Source organism: Heptranchias perlo, chromosome 18 (genome assembly GCF_035084215.1).
Source record: "Heptranchias perlo isolate sHepPer1 chromosome 18, sHepPer1.hap1, whole genome shotgun sequence".
Taxonomy (NCBI): Eukaryota; Metazoa; Chordata; class Chondrichthyes; order Hexanchiformes; family Hexanchidae; genus Heptranchias; species Heptranchias perlo.
This window is the reverse complement of record NC_090342.1, coordinates 25,045,513-25,064,000: the sequence shown is the minus strand read 5'-3', so window position 1 is coordinate 25,064,000 and position 18,488 is coordinate 25,045,513. Positions and strand designations below refer to the sequence as shown.

General features: G+C 42.4%; 1 protein-coding gene across 3 annotated transcripts in view; it reads right to left on the bottom strand.

Moving 5' to 3' along the window:
- LOC137334687 (transcription factor EC-like) overlaps positions 1–18,488 on the bottom strand; it is a 63,447-nt gene that overhangs the window by 23,200 nt on the left and 21,759 nt on the right. The gene's annotated exons all lie outside the window — the stretch shown is intronic.

Genomic DNA, 18,488 nt, shown 5'->3' with positions numbered 1-18,488 from the left:
GGAAATCTCTGCCCCCCCCCCCACACAGTGTAATTAGATATTGTCCACATATTTTAGAATCCGTGACAAATAACACGAATTCAATTTTCTAGATTATTGACCTATTTGTGGTACTTATTATAATGGATATATAAGTTTTATCATTTTCAAAGTAAAGAAATTTTACTGTTTAATCCATTAATGTATCTGTCTTTAAATATGGCAAAGATATCACCTCTACTTTCACAAGGAAACAGTGTCCTGAAACATTGAGTAATTTATCTCTTAGCGAAAGACTTTAAAATATCAATGGTAATAATTGAATCCAATTGAGGTCACATTGCTAGACTGTAATTGTACTGAGCCTTGTCGTACACACATACACACATAAACAAACATAACTTCTTCAGGTTCTTCCCGTTGTGCCATTGGGAACTGTTGCACTATTGAACACAGAGGGACCATGTGTGCCTCAGTCAACACGAGAAAGTATTAAATATTTGAATTTATCAGTTCACTGCTACAATCAGCTGCAAAAACCAAACTGTTCATCATAATGTACCTGATTCTCACCTGGTAATATGCATACTCTGATAAGTGTGGCATTCTGAATCACAGAAGAATTATCTTTCTGCAGCCAATCTTCAGAAGAGCGCTACTGCCACAGCCAAGCAGAAGACTTTATAAACTGACAAGGAATGCTAAAGGATCTAATTGGTGCAAACTAGAGACTAGACCATTCTTCCATTACACAGTGTGACAATTACTTCAGAGAGCTACTGATTTAGAAAGACGTCACTTTCCCTCAATTTGATCACAACTGTAATTCTGCATAGCTCAGTTATCAAGAATTCCACAGAGCAGCACTACTCTGCCTTGTTATTAAGTAGCAACCATTTATTCAACTGTCTTCTGCCACATTTTCCTCCAGGGTCTCTAAGGATAATACATTGTTTGTTCTTCCTCTCCTAAAACATGCTCCAGTCATTTTTATTACTTATTTCTATAGCTCATTGTGTTGCTTGTATTTACATACAGAAGAGCAGACTTTCATCAGCATTGACTTTGAAATAGTAAGGGCACAGTCCCACAGTAAACAAAAATATGACATTATGCATTATCAATTTGCTCATTAGATTTGAAGGCAGTTGCTGTCACCTTATAAAAAGCCCCAGGAGGCACAGTTTGTATTCTTGCTACAAAAATACATCAGAATTGAAGTGTTATTTTTAAACCATCTCCATACTGACATTTTTTTTTGCAGGACTATTAATGGATGCCCTTCTGGATTTACAAGATTAATTGGATAATGATTTTCTTCTTGTTCTTTCAGAACCAGGCAAAGCTTTTGTCTCAAAATGTAAAAATACCATGGGCTCAATTTTCAAAGGGCGGTCGGATAGCAGCAGTGAGTGGACTGCACACCCGCATAACAGGCTGTCAGCTGGAGCGTCTACATTTAAAGGCTCCAATTGCTCCAATGGCTTTTGCTGGAGCAAAGATCAAAAAAACATAATGGAGCAGCACAGGGGCAAGGCTGCTCCAAGATTTAATGATGCCTCACTTCAGGTGCTACTGGTCGGGTTGAGGAGGAGGAGGGAACTGTTTTATCCGGCTGACAGGAGGAAGTGCCCTGCTTCTGCCACCAAAAAGGCCTGGCTTGAGGTGGCAGAGGAGGTCACCAGCAGCAGCAACATCTTCTGCACTTGGGTCCAGTGCAGGAAGCGTTTCAATGACCTAACTAGTCAGCAAAAGTGAATACACTTACTGATTCTCCTGCATTCCGTGGCGCACATCAAACCCCTCCCCCTTCACAACTCATTCTGCACAGCCAGGACTACTCTGTCACATCACTCCTCACACCCACTTAAGGCTCATCCTCAACTTACCTTCACTTCCTGAGCACTTCCTCACCTCCCCATTTGTGACCCCACTATTACCACTCACCCCAATCCTGATCCAATGTGATGACTCTGTCTCATACTCACCCTCTGATGCACCTCTTTCACGGTCAGCCTCACCCAAACCAATGCACTCATCGGTTGGCCACTTCACCAACACTCACTCACACGTCTGTACTTTCTCCCCTTCTGGGAGAAGAGAGCTCAGAATGCACGGAAGAGGCGAGGACTGGAGCGGGGCCACAACAAATAATAGTCCTCACAGTCACGGAGGAGGAGGCCCTGCAGATCTGCCAGTCCGTCGGGGACACCGAGACTGGCATCCCACAAACGTCTGGTGACACAACTTCAACATTCATCACACACATGAATTGATGTTAACAATGATTGGCATGTTGAACACCTCAGTATGCTCATCGCAACATGACACATCTGTGATGATGCTTAATATTGCCTTCTGTTCTCTTACAGGCCCTTCAACGACCGTAGTGGCGGGAGAGGGCGATTCCTCAGAGGAGTTCCCTGCCTCTGAAGATGCACCGTCACATCTTAGTGAGCCATCCACCAGTGCAGACACTCACACCTCGGTGGGTCCTAGTAGTCAGTTAGTTGGGTTGGCACCTGGTGAGCCACCACACGTGAGCACGAGCGCACACTGGTGGCAGGGGCAGCGGTGGAGAGTCCGCGTCGGTGGGCGCATTCCTCTCCAAGCTCTGCTCAGCTGGACGCAGATCTGAATTCCAGTGGTCATCCTTTAAAAGGAGAATGATCGAGGGACAGTAGTACAATTGCGAGGTATTGGAACAGATACCACACACAATCTCCACAATAGCACAGAGGATGAAGGAATCCAACTCCCGCATGAGTGGAATGGTGGCACAGGTATGGGAGCCATCGCACCTCCCATCCTGATGGTGTCAGTTTGAGGGGGTCCGGAAAGTTGGTCAATATGTTTTAACAGAACAATTCTGAGTGGAAACCAAGAATTCTCAGTCTAAAAGCAAAGATATCCCAGCCAAAAGTTTGTCTGAGAGAACTGAGTGCCCTGCTGCAATAACTCATCTTTTATCCCCATCTGTCAAACAGGGATTTAAATGTACAAATGGCTGCCGGCTGAAACATAGCTCTTTCACCATGGAGTGTTTCATACAGCACAGGAAACACACTGAGGCAGAATGAAAATCCTTCCCCTATCTCAATCACCATAAGATTAAGTACTTTAACAGCTTTAACTATCTTAATGACTGCTTTAAATATCAGAAGCCGTCGGCTTCCTTACCCACTCCGGATTTTCCTGATTTTCGTTGCCCCCTCCCGCCCCCAACGCACCCGGACTTCCATTTGAAAACTCAGCCCCATGTCCCAAGGTCATTTTTATAATGTCATACGAAGAATACTATGCAGATGTATTTTTTGTGATCCAGCAATAAAAGTTATAATCTCATGCTTATTGTAAACGAAGAAAGTGTGTCTATTTCAAAAATTATAAAACAAATTCTGAAGAGCAGTGGTCTTTTGAAAAAGACTGTCCTACTGCCTCAAAGAGCCATGTTTGAATTAGAATGGATGAAAATTAAACTCTTTCTCTTTGATAGATATTAATTCTGACTTTCCTGATTAAACTTCAAGAAGATAAAAACCCATCAAAAATGACCCTATATTTACACAGAATTTATCTGTGTGAAAAGCTGAAATATTTGTTTATTCCCATTGTTTATTTGAGGGTATTCCTTTAGTTGGGGTGCAAACCTAGCAAGACTATTGCTTGAATATTGAGCATTTAACCTAGAAGTAGTTAGTAGCCTCACTTGGTTAATGGGAAATTTCCGTTCACTAGCAGTGTTATTCGTATCCGCATTCAAGCCGATGCATGCATGTGTGTACTCACACACTGAAACATAACACTTGTAAATGTATACGTAAAAACAAACAAAATAACAGTACATTTTCCTGTTGCTGTCCCACTCGTGGCTGTTTGCCTTAAGTGACAATCTGTCATAATCTAGAACCTTCTGCAAAGACTGAGAGTCCAACATCTTTGAAGTTATTGTTTAGCAATTAGTCACCAACAATTGACAAAATGAACATGTTTGACTCTGAGTCTCTGAAAGAAGTTTGTAATATTGTTATTGAGATGCTACTCAAAATGGATGAACAACTATGCAATCCCGGGGGGTGGAGGGGGGGCAGGGTTGGAGAGCAGAAGGATTTCTATTATTTGTTTATTCCTCCTTCAAAATGGCTGTTATTATCCCTTCCTCAAAAAAACACCATCAAAACTATTCTCTCCAATTATTACCTTATCTCCGTGATGTGGAGATGCCGGTGATGGACTGGGGTGGACAAAGGTATATGTATATATATGCTATGCGTTTTTAGAATCCCTTCACTCACCTGACGAAGGAGGTGAGCTCCGAAAGCTTGTGATTTAAAATAAAACTGTTGGACTATAACTTGGTGTTGTGCAAGTCCTTACATTTACCTTATCTCCAACCTTCTCTCTTTCTCTCAAAAGACACGTGGGGAGACTTTCAACTTGCGCACAAAACAGGTGCTAAGTGGGTGGGCTGACCCAAAGTTGCTCACTCGATGACATCAGTGCGAAGCACCAATCCTTTTCAGATTTGTGCCTCATTTAAATTTGATTGGCAATTTGTCAACATGAATCGCACTGGTAATTGAACACCTCGCCCATTGTGTGTGGGGGCGCGGAGGGAGGGATTTTAGGTGGGCCCGACATCTGTTCCAGATAAGCTGACCCTCTTAACGTGGGAGGGGTGGGGAGGGGGTGCAGTGCTCAATGGTATATTGTTGCAAAAGATTGGTTGCTTCATGAAGTACCAGGCTGTGATGCAAAGGTGGTTCACTCCTCTTTGTTATCTATATGCTATCCCTCTGCAACATCATGGGGTCAACTTCCACGTGTATACTGACAACATCCAACTATACCTCTCCACCTGCTTCATCAGTCCCAAGGCAGTTTCTACACTCTCCATTCTCCTGTCTGACCTTAACATATAGATGAGTTAAAATTTAATCCAGTTTAACGTTGGCAGAACTGAAAGTTGGCAGCACTTGCATTCCCCTGGCCTTGATTCCATCAACCTCTCAGACTAAATCCAGAGGTGTGTAATCTTGGTTTACTGCTTGATCATCAGCTGATTTTTTTGTTCCACTGCATCCATTCCATTATCAACAATGCTTTCATCTACTTTCATCTGCCTTCACCTTATCTGCTCTCCATTCCAGCTAAAACCCATGCCTTTATCAGTGGCTTTCCTGACTCCACAACCCAGCAGTTACAACTTATCCAAAATGCCACAGCCAAAGTCCTTACCTGCATAAATTACCCCAACCCTTGCCAGCCTCCACTGGCTCCCCATGTTCCAGGGAATTGATTTAAAGATCCTATCCTCACTTTCAAACCCTTCCATGAGCTCGCCCCACCCTACCTCAGCGATCTCCTCTGGCTATACATCCCCACACGTATCCTCTACTCCCCTGACACCAGCTTACCGCTCATATTTCACTTCCTCCCTTTCACTGCATGATCATTTGGAAACAGCAGCGATGGTAGGCTTTACCATATTGATGACATCTTACAGACTGCTCATATTGGGCTGTGGCGGGAGAAGAACTTGATGAACTCGATGAGGCCACTTCCCCTTAAGCCATCTACACATCCTCCCACTCCAACCACATCCAACAAAAGATCGAGGAAGTCACAGGAAGCAGATAGTTGCTTGCAGACACTGCATTGCCAGATGTGGCTCTAAATGTTGAAGAGACATTACATGTAGCGCCCAGAGATTCAAGGTTAGGACCATCCCAACAAGGTGTTGGACCCAAAGCGACCTTCCACCGCAGTTACCCCTCCCACTGGCAGCACTTTCCTACAGTTGAGTCGGATAAGCACACATAAGAACATAAGAACATAAGAAATTGGAGCAGGAGTAGGCCAATCGGCCCCTCGAGCCTGCTCCGCCATTCAATAAGATCATGGCTGATCTGATCCCAACCACAAATCTAAAGAACACAAGAAGTCGGAGCAGGACCCGGCCACATAGCCCCTGGGCCCTCTCCGCCACCCACAGGGCATTGACCGATCCGAACTCAGCTTCATGTCCAATTTCCTGCCCGCTCCCCATAACCCCTAATTCCCTTTACTTCTAGGAAACTGTCTATTTCTGTTTTAAATTTATCTAATGATGTAGCTTCCACAGCTTCCTGGGAGTTTAAAGCATATATGCATTGTGAATAGTGCTAATGCATGGACAGCATAGGGTAGGGCTGTGGAAAGGCAATCATTGCTGAGAGAGGGCTGAAAAAATGGAAGCACAGTTTGATTGGAGGGCATAGACAAAATATTCTTAGGGCTGTAATGTCTGGATGTTCACATGAAGAACTAAAGTTGGACAGGAGCAAAATTTTCCATTACCAGGCACAGCTGTGGACAACAGAGTTTCAGTCCAATCTCCACAGCAGGATATCCTCTCCATTATTGTTGTCCTCTTCCTCTTCCTGTAGGGCTGCAGAGCCATGGACCTTCTCATCATCCTGCTGCATGTTCATTCCACTTCAGATGTCAAAAAATTTCACAGCATACTGCAGATGCTGATGACCTTTGATTATAGAGCAGCAACTTGACTGAGTAGTCCAAATAATGGAATAATTGCTTTAAGCATCCATATTGTGTGCTCAACAGTACCTCAGGGGGTTGCAGCGGCCCCATTGTATCTGCACTCTGCTGCTATGTGTGGGGTTTCTGATTGCAAAGGGTAGCCCTGGTTTCCCATTTTCTGGCAACCATCAAATAATGCAGGGAACATGTGCTGCTGCAGAATGAAAGCATCAAGGCTGCTCCCCCAATAACAGGTATTAATTATCATGTAGGATGAAATTTCTGCCATCTAAAACCACTTCTATGGAGTGGTACCTCTTCCTATTGATGTATGCATTGGAATTCATATGTGGAGATTTATAACACCTTCGACTCTTGGGAAACCTGCCAGGCAATAATGGTATTCCAGTCGGTGTCTCACTTCAATTGAGAAAGTGATGAAAGTGTTTTTTTAAAATTCGTTCATGGGATGTGGGCATCGCTGGCAAGGCCAGCATTTATTGCCCATCCCTAATTGCCTTTGAGAAGGTGGTGGTGAGCCGCCTTCTTGAACAACCGAGTGGCTTGCTAGGCCATTTCAGAGGGCGATTAAGAATCAACCACATTGCTGTGGGTCTGGAGTCACATTTAGGCCAGACTGGGTAAGGACGGCAGGTTTCCTTCCCTAAAGGACATTAGTGAACCAGAAGGGTTTTTACGACAATCCAGTAGTTTCATGGCCACCATTACTGATACTAGTATTTTTTTATTCCAGGTTTTATTTAATTAATTGAATTTAAATTCCCCAACTGCTGAGGTGGCAGAATTTGAACTCATGACTCCGGATTATTAGTACCAGGCCTCTGAATTACTAGTCCAGTAACATAACCACTATGCTACCATACCCAATTTTCTCCTGGCATGTCACACAATGATGTCACTCACTTGCTTAATACAGAAATAAACAGCAGACTGACTTATCTGGCAAATGTCTCGTCGTGGCTTGGAAGGATTCTGTTACATAAAAGCTTAATACCATAGTGACCTTCACAGCTGTAGGAGGAACAATGCCAGTCGTTGAAGTGAATAAGTCAGACAGAAGAAGATGGCATAGGTTGATCACTGCCTCTGGAGTGAAGCGTAGGTCCTGAAGCCTGGTGCCCTCTGACCTGGTCAGGTAGGAGTGTTGAGGTCTGTAAACACAGACTCCAAAGTGTGTCTTTGCCAAAAGTAGCCTTACAGCAAAAGGCAGCAATATAGAGGGCGAAAAAATCTATGCAAAATGTTCAGTGTATAAGTAGAGAAAGCAGAGAAATGTACACTGCCAAAAATCTAAACTTCAAAAACTGTCCAGAAGAACAGTATCCTTGCTTCAAGAGACACTCTAACGCAGGCTAGGCCCGTTTCCCTGTCATGCACCCATTTGAGAAGCACACCGTGCTGGGGATGGAATCTTGCCCAAAATTGTGAAAAACAGTGTGGGACCCAATTTGCATAATTTACATTGGGCAATAGGCAATTTGTTTGCCTGCCTCTGTGTTCCTGTCAAAATTAAACACATTACAAATTAGTTAACAAATTACATTTATATAGTGCCTTTAACGTAGGAAAATGTCCCAAGGCTGTTCACAGGAACGTAACCAGACAAAAATTGACACCAAGCCAAAGAAGGAGATATTAGGAGGGATGACTAAAAGCATGGTCAAACAGGTAGGTTTTAATGAGGATCTTAAAGGAGGAGGAAGAAGTGGAGAGGCATAGAGGTTTAGGGAGGGATTTCCAGAGTTTAGGGCCTAAATGGCTGAAAACACGGTCACCAATGGTGGGACGAAGTGAGTGGGGGTGCACAAGATGCCAGAATTGGAGGAACGCGGTGTTCTTGGAGGGTTGTAGAACAGGAGGAGATCATTGAGATAGGGAAGGACGAGGCCATGGAGTGGTTTGACCACAAGGATGCGAATTTTAAAATCAAGGCATTGATAGACTAGGAGCCAATGTACATAGAATTACATAGAATGTACAGCACAGAAACAGGCCATTCAGCCCAACAGGTCCATGCCAGTGTTTATGCTCCACACGAGCCTCCTCTACCCTTCTTCATTTAACCCCATTAACATATCCTTCTATTCCTTTCTCCCTCATTTGTTTATCTAGCTTCCCCTTAAATGTATCTAGGCTAGTCACCTCAACTACACCTTGTGGTAGTCAGTTCCACATTCTAACCACTCTCTGGGTAAAGAAGTTTCTCCTAAATTCCCTATTGGATTTAGTATTGACTATCTTATATTTATGGCCCCTAGTTCTGGTCTCCGCGCAAGTGGCAACATCTTTTCTACATCTACCCTATCAAATTCTTTCATAATCTTAAAGACCTCTATCAGGTCACCACTCAGTCTTTTTTTCTAGAGAAAAGAGCCACAGCCTGTTCAATCTTTCCTGATAGGAATAACCTCTCAGTTCTGGTATCATCCTAGTAAATCATTTTTTGCACCTTCTCCAGTGCCTCCATATCATTTTTTGAATATGGAGACCAGAAATGTTCACAGTACTTCACGTGTGGTCTAACCAAGGCTCTATATAAGTTTAACACAACTTCCCTGCTTTTCAGTTCTATCCCTCTAGAAATGAACCCCAGTGCTTTGTTTGCTTTATATATGGCCTTAAAAACCTGCATCACGACTTTCAGTGATTTGTGTATCTGTACCCCCAGATCCCTCTGCTCCTCTATCCCATTTAGACTCTGATTTTCCAAGCAGTATGTGGCTTTCTTATTCTTCCTACCAAAATGTACCACCTCACACTTACCTATATTGAAATTCATTTGCCAATTACATGCCCATTCTGCAAATTTATTAATGTCTTCCTGCATTTTGTCACAGTCCTTCTCAGTATTAACTAAACTCCCAATTTGGTGTCATCCGCAAATTTTGAAATTGTAGTTCCAATTCCCTTGTCCAAATCCTTTATGTAAATGGTGAACAACTGTAGTCCTGACACCAATCCTTGTGGAACATCACTTCCCACCTTTTGCCAGTCTGAGTAACTACCTTTGTTTTCCGTTTTTGGCCAGCTTGCTATCCATTCTACTACTTGTCCCCTGACTCCACGTGCTCTGACCTTAGTCATGAGTCTACTATGGAGACCTTATCGAAGGCCTTTTGAAAATGCAAATATATTACATCTACTACATTACTCTTGTCTACCCTTCCTGTTACTTCAAAGAATACAATAAGGTTGGTCAGTCATGACCTTTTGAAATCCACGCTAACTATTCTTTATTAAATTTCTTTATTAAATTTTCGGTTTCTAGATATTTTTCTACTACATCTTTGGGTGAGGATTCCATTATCTTTCCAACCACTGACATTAAGTTAATTGGTCTATAGTTCCCTGGGCTTGTTCTATCTCCCTTTTTAAATATAGGAATAATATTAGCTGTCTGCCAGTCCTCTGGCATTGTTCCCTTTGCAAATGAATTTTTATATATATGTAATAGTGCCCCAGCTATCTCTTCCCTAACTACATTTAATATGCACGGATGCAATGCATCCAGACCAGGGGATTTATCCTCTCTAAGATTGATTAGTTCATCAATTATCTCCTCCCTTTCTATCTTAAATGTCTTTATATTTTTTTGTCATGCCCACCATTTAAGCCTCTCTGGTAAATACTGAGGCAAAGTATTTATTTAATATTTCTGCCATTTCGCTGTCGTTATCTGTGAGTTTATCATGTGTATCCCTTAGTGGCCCTATCCCTATCCAGATTTTTCTTTTGTTATTTATGTGTCTGTAGAATACTTTATTTCTTCTTATATTCCTTGATAATTTAATTTTCTAGTTTCCCTTTGCCTTCCTAATTGTCTATTGATTTCTTTCCTATCCTTTTCGTATTCCCTTTTGTCATCTTCTCCTTTGTTGTCTATGTGCTTAGTGTATGCCTTTTACTTTAGTTTCAATCTTGCCCTTATTTCTGTATTCATCCATGGTGCATCATTACTGGCTAGTTTGTTCTTGCTTTTTAGTGGGATATATTTCTCCTGGACTCTATTGATCACCATTTTAAATATTTCCCACTGTTTCTTTGTTTGTCAGTAAATTTTTCCTGTTTATTTTGCCTAGTTCCATTTTCTTCCCTTTAAAATCACCTTATACCAATTTATTACTTTAGTCTTTGCTCTCACTTATCTTCTTCTCAATCTTTATCTTAAACCTTATTATGTTGTGATCTCTATTGCCTAGATTTTCCCCTACACTTACTTCTCTTATCTGTTCTGGTTCATTTCCCATTATTAGATCCAGCAATGCTTCCTCTCTTATTGGGCTTTTTACATACAGGGTAAGAAAGGCATCCTGCACACAATGTAAAAACTCCATTCCCTGTACCCCTTTACCTACCTCTTCTTGCTGGTTTATTTGGAGGTAGTTAAAATCTCCCATGATTATTATTCAATGTTTTTTACCCGTTTCATACATTTGTCTACATATTTCACCCTCCACTTCCATTCCACTATTGAGTGGTCTGTCGAATATACCTATTAGCATGATCGATCCCTTCTTATCTTTTATTTCAATCCATATGGATTCTGTTTCTATCGTTCTGTTAGTGATGTCCCTTTTTTCTACTGCCATTATGTTATCTCTAATTAGTACAGCTATTCCACCCCCTCCCATTCTTTCTTCCCTATCTTTTCTGATTATGTTATAACCTGCAATATTTAGTTGCCAGTCCTGTTCTTTATGTAGTCATGTTTCAGTCATTCCTACTACTCCTGGTTCGTTGCTATGGATTATTGCATCCAGCTTCCCTGTTTTATTTTGGACGCTGAGTAAATTGCTGTACAGGCAGTTTAATTCGTCTTTAATAGTTATTCCTTTTACTTTATTTTCAACAGTCCTTTTGTACTTCTGTTTTATAATTGTATTTGTTCCTTGACCATTTATGTTAATTCCTTACCCTGGTCTGACTTTTACACTCATCTCCTGTTTCTTTTATCTTTAGGCTTTTGTTATTGCTGCCTGATCCCTTCTTCCATTTTGCTAGTTAAAAGCCTTATCCACCGCCCTATTTATTATTTCCACTCGTACTCTGGTCCCATTCTGATTCAGGTGGAGCCCGTCCCAGCAGTACAGCTCCTTCCTAGTCCTGGTGCCAGTGTCTCATGAAATGGAACCCCTCCTTCCCACACCACTCTTTCAGCCTCGCATTCGCCTTCCTGATCTGCCTATCCCTATGCCAATTAGCACGTGGCTCGGGCAGTAATCCTGAGATTACCACCTGTGAGGTCCTGCTTTTTAATTTAGCTCCTTCCTTCTGATATTCCTTTAGCAGGACCTCCCCCTTGTTCTTCCTTATATCATTGGACCACGACAACGGGATCCTCCCTCTCCCTTTCCAAGTTCCTCTCCAGTTGCTCCAAGATGTCCTTTACCCTTGCAGCAGGTAGGCAACACACCTTCCTGGACTCTCATTTGCGACCGCAGAAGACACTATCTATCCCCCTGATTATATAATCCCCTATGACTCCAACTTTTCTATTCTGATCCTCCCCGCCTTGGGCTGCCTCATACTCCACGGTGCCATGGTTTGCACTCTGGGCATCCACCCTGCAGCCTTAAACCTTATGCTCACAGCTATCAAGTACCTCGTATCTGTTGGATAATACCAGTGTCTGTCGGACCTCCTTCTCTACCTGTTAGGTCCCCACCATCCTGCTAACTAACATCCCCCTCCCATATGTGTCAGAGTGTCTCTAACTCGCAGTCCAGCTCAAACACTCTGAGCCTGAGTGTCTCATGTCAGAGACATTTACTGCAGATGTAGCAATCCGGGAAAGTCTCGCTGTTCACAAACTCCCACATGTTACAGTTCCGATACAGAGCCTATACTGCCATTTCTCATTTTTATTTATTTATTTATTATCAGTAGTTTATTTCTAGGATTTATAGAATCACTTGAAATCTAGATTATATTTAGTAAATAGATTTAGCTTGATTTTGAAATAATTAGTAATTACTTAGTTTTTTTTATTTAAGTTTTAAAAGTTAATAGATTAGTTTATAGTTCCTTGGAGGTAGATTAGTTTATAGTCCCTTGGAGGTAGATTAGTTTATAGTTCCTTGGTGGTAGATTAGTTTATAGTCCCTTGGAGGTAGATTAGTTTATAGTTCCTTGGTCAGCAAGCATAGGGGTGATGGATGACCAGGACTAGGATACGGGCAGCAGAGTTTTGGATGAGCTTAAGTTTATGGAGGGTGGAAGATGGGAGGCCAGCCAGGAGAGCATTGGAATAGTCGAGTATGGAGGTAACAAAAGCATGGATGAAGGTTTCAGCACTAGATAAGCTGAGGTGGGGCAGAGACAGGCAATGTTACGGAGGTGGAAGTAGGCAGTCTTTTTGGTGGAAGGGAAATGGGTCACACGAGGTCAAGTTCCAATTATTCAGTGCTTGCTCATCATGGGCAGAGCCTCTTAAATTGGAGCTTTAGAATATTATGCATAGCATATTTACTGTTTTCAGCTTTAAAAAGAACGCTATTATCACGATAGTCCCAGTTATATGATGCCATATAGATTGGTTCGTATGTCCTTTCATCTGTCAAAGCTCGCCTCTACTATGAATAGAACCTCTGCGGCAAAATTGTGCACACCTGTTGTTTGAATGCTAACATCTGTATTTATGTAGTTCATAAACCACTCAACGTTCATAGTTATGGTTTATAAGATCAGAGCCACTCAGCTGAACCACTGCCTTGTAACTCCTCACTAACTATATGTTATTGTGTATCTGGTGAATAACTTCCCAAGCAATATTCACTTTATTATATAACAATCACAACATCTAGAAACATAAATAACAATTTACATTTGTTGTTGAAAGGACCAGTGGTGGTGTAAAATTTATGCAGCTATTAAATTTATGAACCACTGGTTTAGAATTTACAAGATGTACACTTCTAATGCAATACTTAATAAATAAAAATTAAGAGTACAAACTAATGACGAATATTAGGTGTTAATATGTTTTTTAAATGACCAACTGCATCCTGCCAAGCTATACTGGAATGTGATCCCATCTGCTACTGATAACCCAATACATTACACAGCCTATGAAGTGCAAACTTGATCGATTGCTTGCATTATAGGGTGAATTCCAGTTGAGATTCAAAGATACAGACCTTTCTGTTGTGCACGTAAAATGCACTCCTAATTGATCAGTGACATCATTCTTTATAATTGGAAATGCAAATATTGCACTGTATCTCTTATTGAAGGGTGTATATAAATATACAGGAACAGTCCAGTGAATGTTTTTGAACACTTAAAGTTTTCCTGTTCCCCAAACAGATTCATAAAGGTTAGAATTTAGTACTATTTATGTGAAGGAAAAAGAGACCAATTACCTACTGGTAAACTGTCACTCATCTAAATTCCTGAAGTAGCATTTAAATCATCAAATTTTTGTTGTTACAGCACATGTAGATCTTTGTTTTCATAGGCCATGGTATGAATCTCTCTATATCCTATCCATTTCTCCCTAGTCGTCTTGATCTTCCCAGCCTATACACAACCTTTAGCCAAGAGGGTAGGTAGAGGGAAAGCAGATGCTTTCCTTTGGCTTTTGCCAATGCTGCTTAGAGCAAGTTAGTAGAGGGAACCAATTCTGGCTTTAGGCAATTGCAAACTTGCACATAGTATCCTAGTAGGTACAGCACAGGAGGAGGCCATTCAGCCCATCGTGCCTGTGCCAGCTCTTTGAAAGAGTTATCCAATTAGTCCCATTCCCCTGCTCTTTCCCCATAGCCCTGCAAATTTTTCCCTTCAACTATTTATTCAATTCCCTTTTGAAAGTTACTATTGAATCTGCATCCTCCACCCTTTCAGGCAGTGCATTCCAGGTCATTACAATTCACTGCGTAAAAAAATGTTTCCTTATGTCGCCTCTGGCTCTTTTGCCGATCACCTTAAATCTGTGTCCTCTGGTTACTGAACCTTCTGCCACTGGAAACAGTTTCTCCTTTTTTACTCTGTCAAAAACATTCATGATTTTGAACCTCTATCAAATCTCCCCTTAACCTTCTCTGTTCTAAGGAGAACAACTCCAGCTTCTCCAATCTCTCCACACAACTAAAGTCCCTCATCCCTGGCACCATTCTAGTAAATTTCTTCTTCACCCTCTCTAAGACCTTGATATCCTTCCTAAAATGTGGTGCCCAGAATTGAACACGTTACTCCAGCCTAAACAGTGTTTTTTTAAAGGTTTAGCATAATTTCCTTACTTTTGTACTCTATGCCTCTATTGATAAAGCCCAGGATCCCGTATGCTTTTTCAACAGCCTTCTCAACTTATCCTGTCACCTTCAAAGATTTGTGTATGTGCACCCCCAGGTCTCTCTGTTCCTGCAATCACTTTAAAATTGTACCATTTAGTTGATATTGCCTCTCCTCATTCTTCCTATCAAAATGCATCATTTCACACTTCTCTGCATTAAATTTCATCTGCCATGTGTCTGCCCATTTCACCAGACTGTCTATGTCCTCCTGAAGCTGTTACTATCCTCCACATTGTTTACTACATTTCTGAGTTTCGTGTCATCTGCAAATTTGGAAATTATACCCTCTATACCCAAGTCCAGGTCATTAATATATATCAAAAAGAGCACTTGTTTGGGAGAGGGGGAGGAACAATTTCCAGTATATCATTGAAGATGAAAATAAATTTTTAAATTATCTCCTTGAGGAAACAGGCCTCCATTGGTTATAACGTAGACCCAAATTCCTTTAATATTATCCCTTCAAAACCTAAGACGTGAAACATTGGCAGCTGAAATCACAGGAATGAATTTTGGCTTCTCACCCATGACTAACCTCACTACAGGCGTCCCAAACCCCAAGGTTGGCTGTAGAGGCACAAGAGTTGCCCCAAGAATTCTGGGACCTCTGGGGGCTGGGATCTGTGGGTAATATAAGGGTTTGGGACTGCGGAGGAAGGGGCTGTCTGGGAGACTTGAGATGGGGCCCTAGCATAAAGTACTGCTGGGACATTGGGAGGGCGGGGAACACAGAGAATGCTCACGGCTGCTGAATGAGCTCAGGTCAGAGAGGAATTGAGAAGTAATTGGTTCCTTTTATTGTGAATGGAAATTTTTTGAGAGACTGTTAAATAAGAGGATGAATTTCCATAGGGGTTCTCCTGCCCCACCATAACTTAATTGGAAAAGCCACAGAATCCCCATAAAAGATAGTCGTGCAGGCAGATACCCTTTCCTGTATGACTCCAACCTCCATGAGCAACAAAGTGGGACCTCAATGCACACTCTATTTCATTACAATAAAATCTAAAGTGAACACAGGACAACCCACTTCTTCCTAACTACAGCTTCCCACGGGTGCTTACGGAGCCTTTCTTTCACCTATTCTAGTGCTTTACATAGGTGCAACCTGAGGGCCAGTATCATGTGACACGGGTGGCTGCTCATGCACCACAAAAAAGGTCTTGGAACCTTACGTGACCCTCTTCTTATGGCAGCTTGCCCCAGGCAGGGAGTTGCTGTTGCCTGGATTTCTAGGGCTTGTTCCTGGGCAGCCTTGTATCATTTCCCATGTTTCATTAGCATGGTGCTCTATGGGGAAAGGTTGGAGGTCTGGCATGTGCTGCTATGCTGAAAGACCGTAGTATCTGGCAAATAGACTCCAGTCACCGCCATTCCACTCTGCCCTGGATCTGTGGCCTCTTGGATAAGGGGGGTGACTATTCTAATGGCAGCTATATTATGGAAGCCCTGAGAGGCAGCAGCATGCATTGTAGTTGCCATGGTCTGGAAGCTGGTATACAAGGTGCTGTCTATTTTCTCCTCTATTGTTACCAGAGCTGCAGTCTGTACTTCTCTGGAGATGGAGGCACTCACTAGCACCTGGCTGCTACTTAGGTGGGGGTCTGCTACAGATTCCAGTGAAGCTGTCACACACTCCATTGGGGTGATTGCGACTAAGAAAAATTGTTGCACAAATGAGAATTGTAGACAAGAGTTGTCAGTTGCCATGCGTCCTCAGAGACTGACCTCAGAGCCTGGACATAGGAGCGATGTTCCTCAAGCATCTTTCTTTTCAGGTGAGTACCCATGAGTTCTGGGACCCACAACTCCAAAGCCAAAGGTAGCCTCCTCCTCAGCTTCCACTGGGAAGATGGCATATCCTCACCCATTTCAAACTCCTCCTGGTCCTTGGTGCTCTGTGAATCTCCCAGTACCACATCCTCACTGACACGTTTAATTCCCCAGGTGAAGTGATCTGAGCTGCATAGGAATAAACAAGTGATGCAGGAGCTCAGCTTGAGGACGTTGGACAGGGGAGCACAAAGCAGGAGGTCTGTGCAGGTACTCATGGGTGGTCTTGATTCCAAATTCATCTTCTTCATCTCCCTCTTCATCATCATCCTCCTTATCCTCCACCTCATCATCATAATTCATAAGGAGGTAGTTCAGTCTCTGTTGATCTTCCCCATCATTATAACTTTCCTCTTGTGCTCTCCATTGCTATGGTAGATCCGCAGGAAAGGAGGTTAGAAGCTAAGAACGGACGAGCATTACTCCCCTTGGGATTAAGATGACTGAGACATCTTGTGTCTGTGTGATTCTTCACAGGGATGCCATGGCGACAGTGTAGGTGTAGCAATATGGTCCCAGCCTCGTCATAGGATCATAGAATCATAGAAAGGTTACAGCACGGAAGGAGGCCATTCAGCCCATCAAGTCCGCGCCGTCTCTATGTACGAGCAATCCAGCTAGTCCCACTCCTCTGCCCTATCCCCGTAGCCATGCACATTTTTTCGTTTCAAGTACTTATCCAATCCCCTTTTGAAGGCCATGATTGAATCTGCCTCCACCACTCCCTTGGGCAGTGTATTCCAGATCCTAACCACTCGCTGTGTAAAAAAGTTTCTCCTCATGTCACCTTTGGTTCTTTTGCCAATCACCTTAAATCTATGCCCTCTGGTTCTTGATGCTTCCGCCAATGGGAACAGTTTCTCTCTATCTACTCTGTCCAGACCTTTCATGATTTTGAATACCTCTATAAAATCTCCTCTCAACCTTCTCTGTTCCAAGGAGAACAATCCCAGCTTCTCCAGTCTATTTGCATAATTTAAGTCCCTCATCCCTGGAATCATTCTAGTAAATCTCCTCTGCACCTTCTCTAAGGCCTTCACATCCTTCCTAAAGTGCAGTGCCCAGAACTGGACACAATACTCCTGTTGTGGCCGAACCAGTGTTTTATAAAGGTTCCTTGCTTTTGTAATCTAGGCCTCTATTTATAAAGCCCAGGACCCTGTATGCTTTTGTAACCGCTTTCTCAATCTGCCCTACCACCATCAATGATTTCTGCACATATACATCCAGATCCCTCTGTTCCTCTACCCCTTTTAAAATTGTGCCCTCTAGTTTATATTGCCTCTCCTGATTTTTCCTACCAAAACGCATCACTTTGCATTTTTCTGCGTTAAACTTCATCTGCCACGTGTTCGCCCACCAGCGTGTCTATATCCTCTTGAAGTCTATCACTATCATGCTCACTGTTCACTACCCTTCCAAGTTTTGTGTCATCTGCAAATTTTGAAATTGTGCCCTGTACTCCCAAGTCCAAGTCATTAATATATATCAAGAAAAGCAGTGGTGCCAGCACCGACCCCTGGGGAACACCACTGTACACCTCCCTCCAGTCCGAAAAACAATCGTTCACCACTATTCTGTTTCCCATCATTTAGCCAATTCAGTATCCATGTTGCTATTTATTTCATGGACCGCAATCTTCATAGCAAGCCTACCATGTGGCACTTTATCAAACTCGTTTTGAAAATCCATATACACCACATCAACTGCATTGCCCTCATCTACCATCTCTGTTACCTCATCAAAAAACTCTATCAAGTTGGTTAAACACGATTTGCCTTTCACAAATCCATGCTGGCTTTCCCTAATCAATCCACACTTGTCCAAGTGACCGTTAATTCT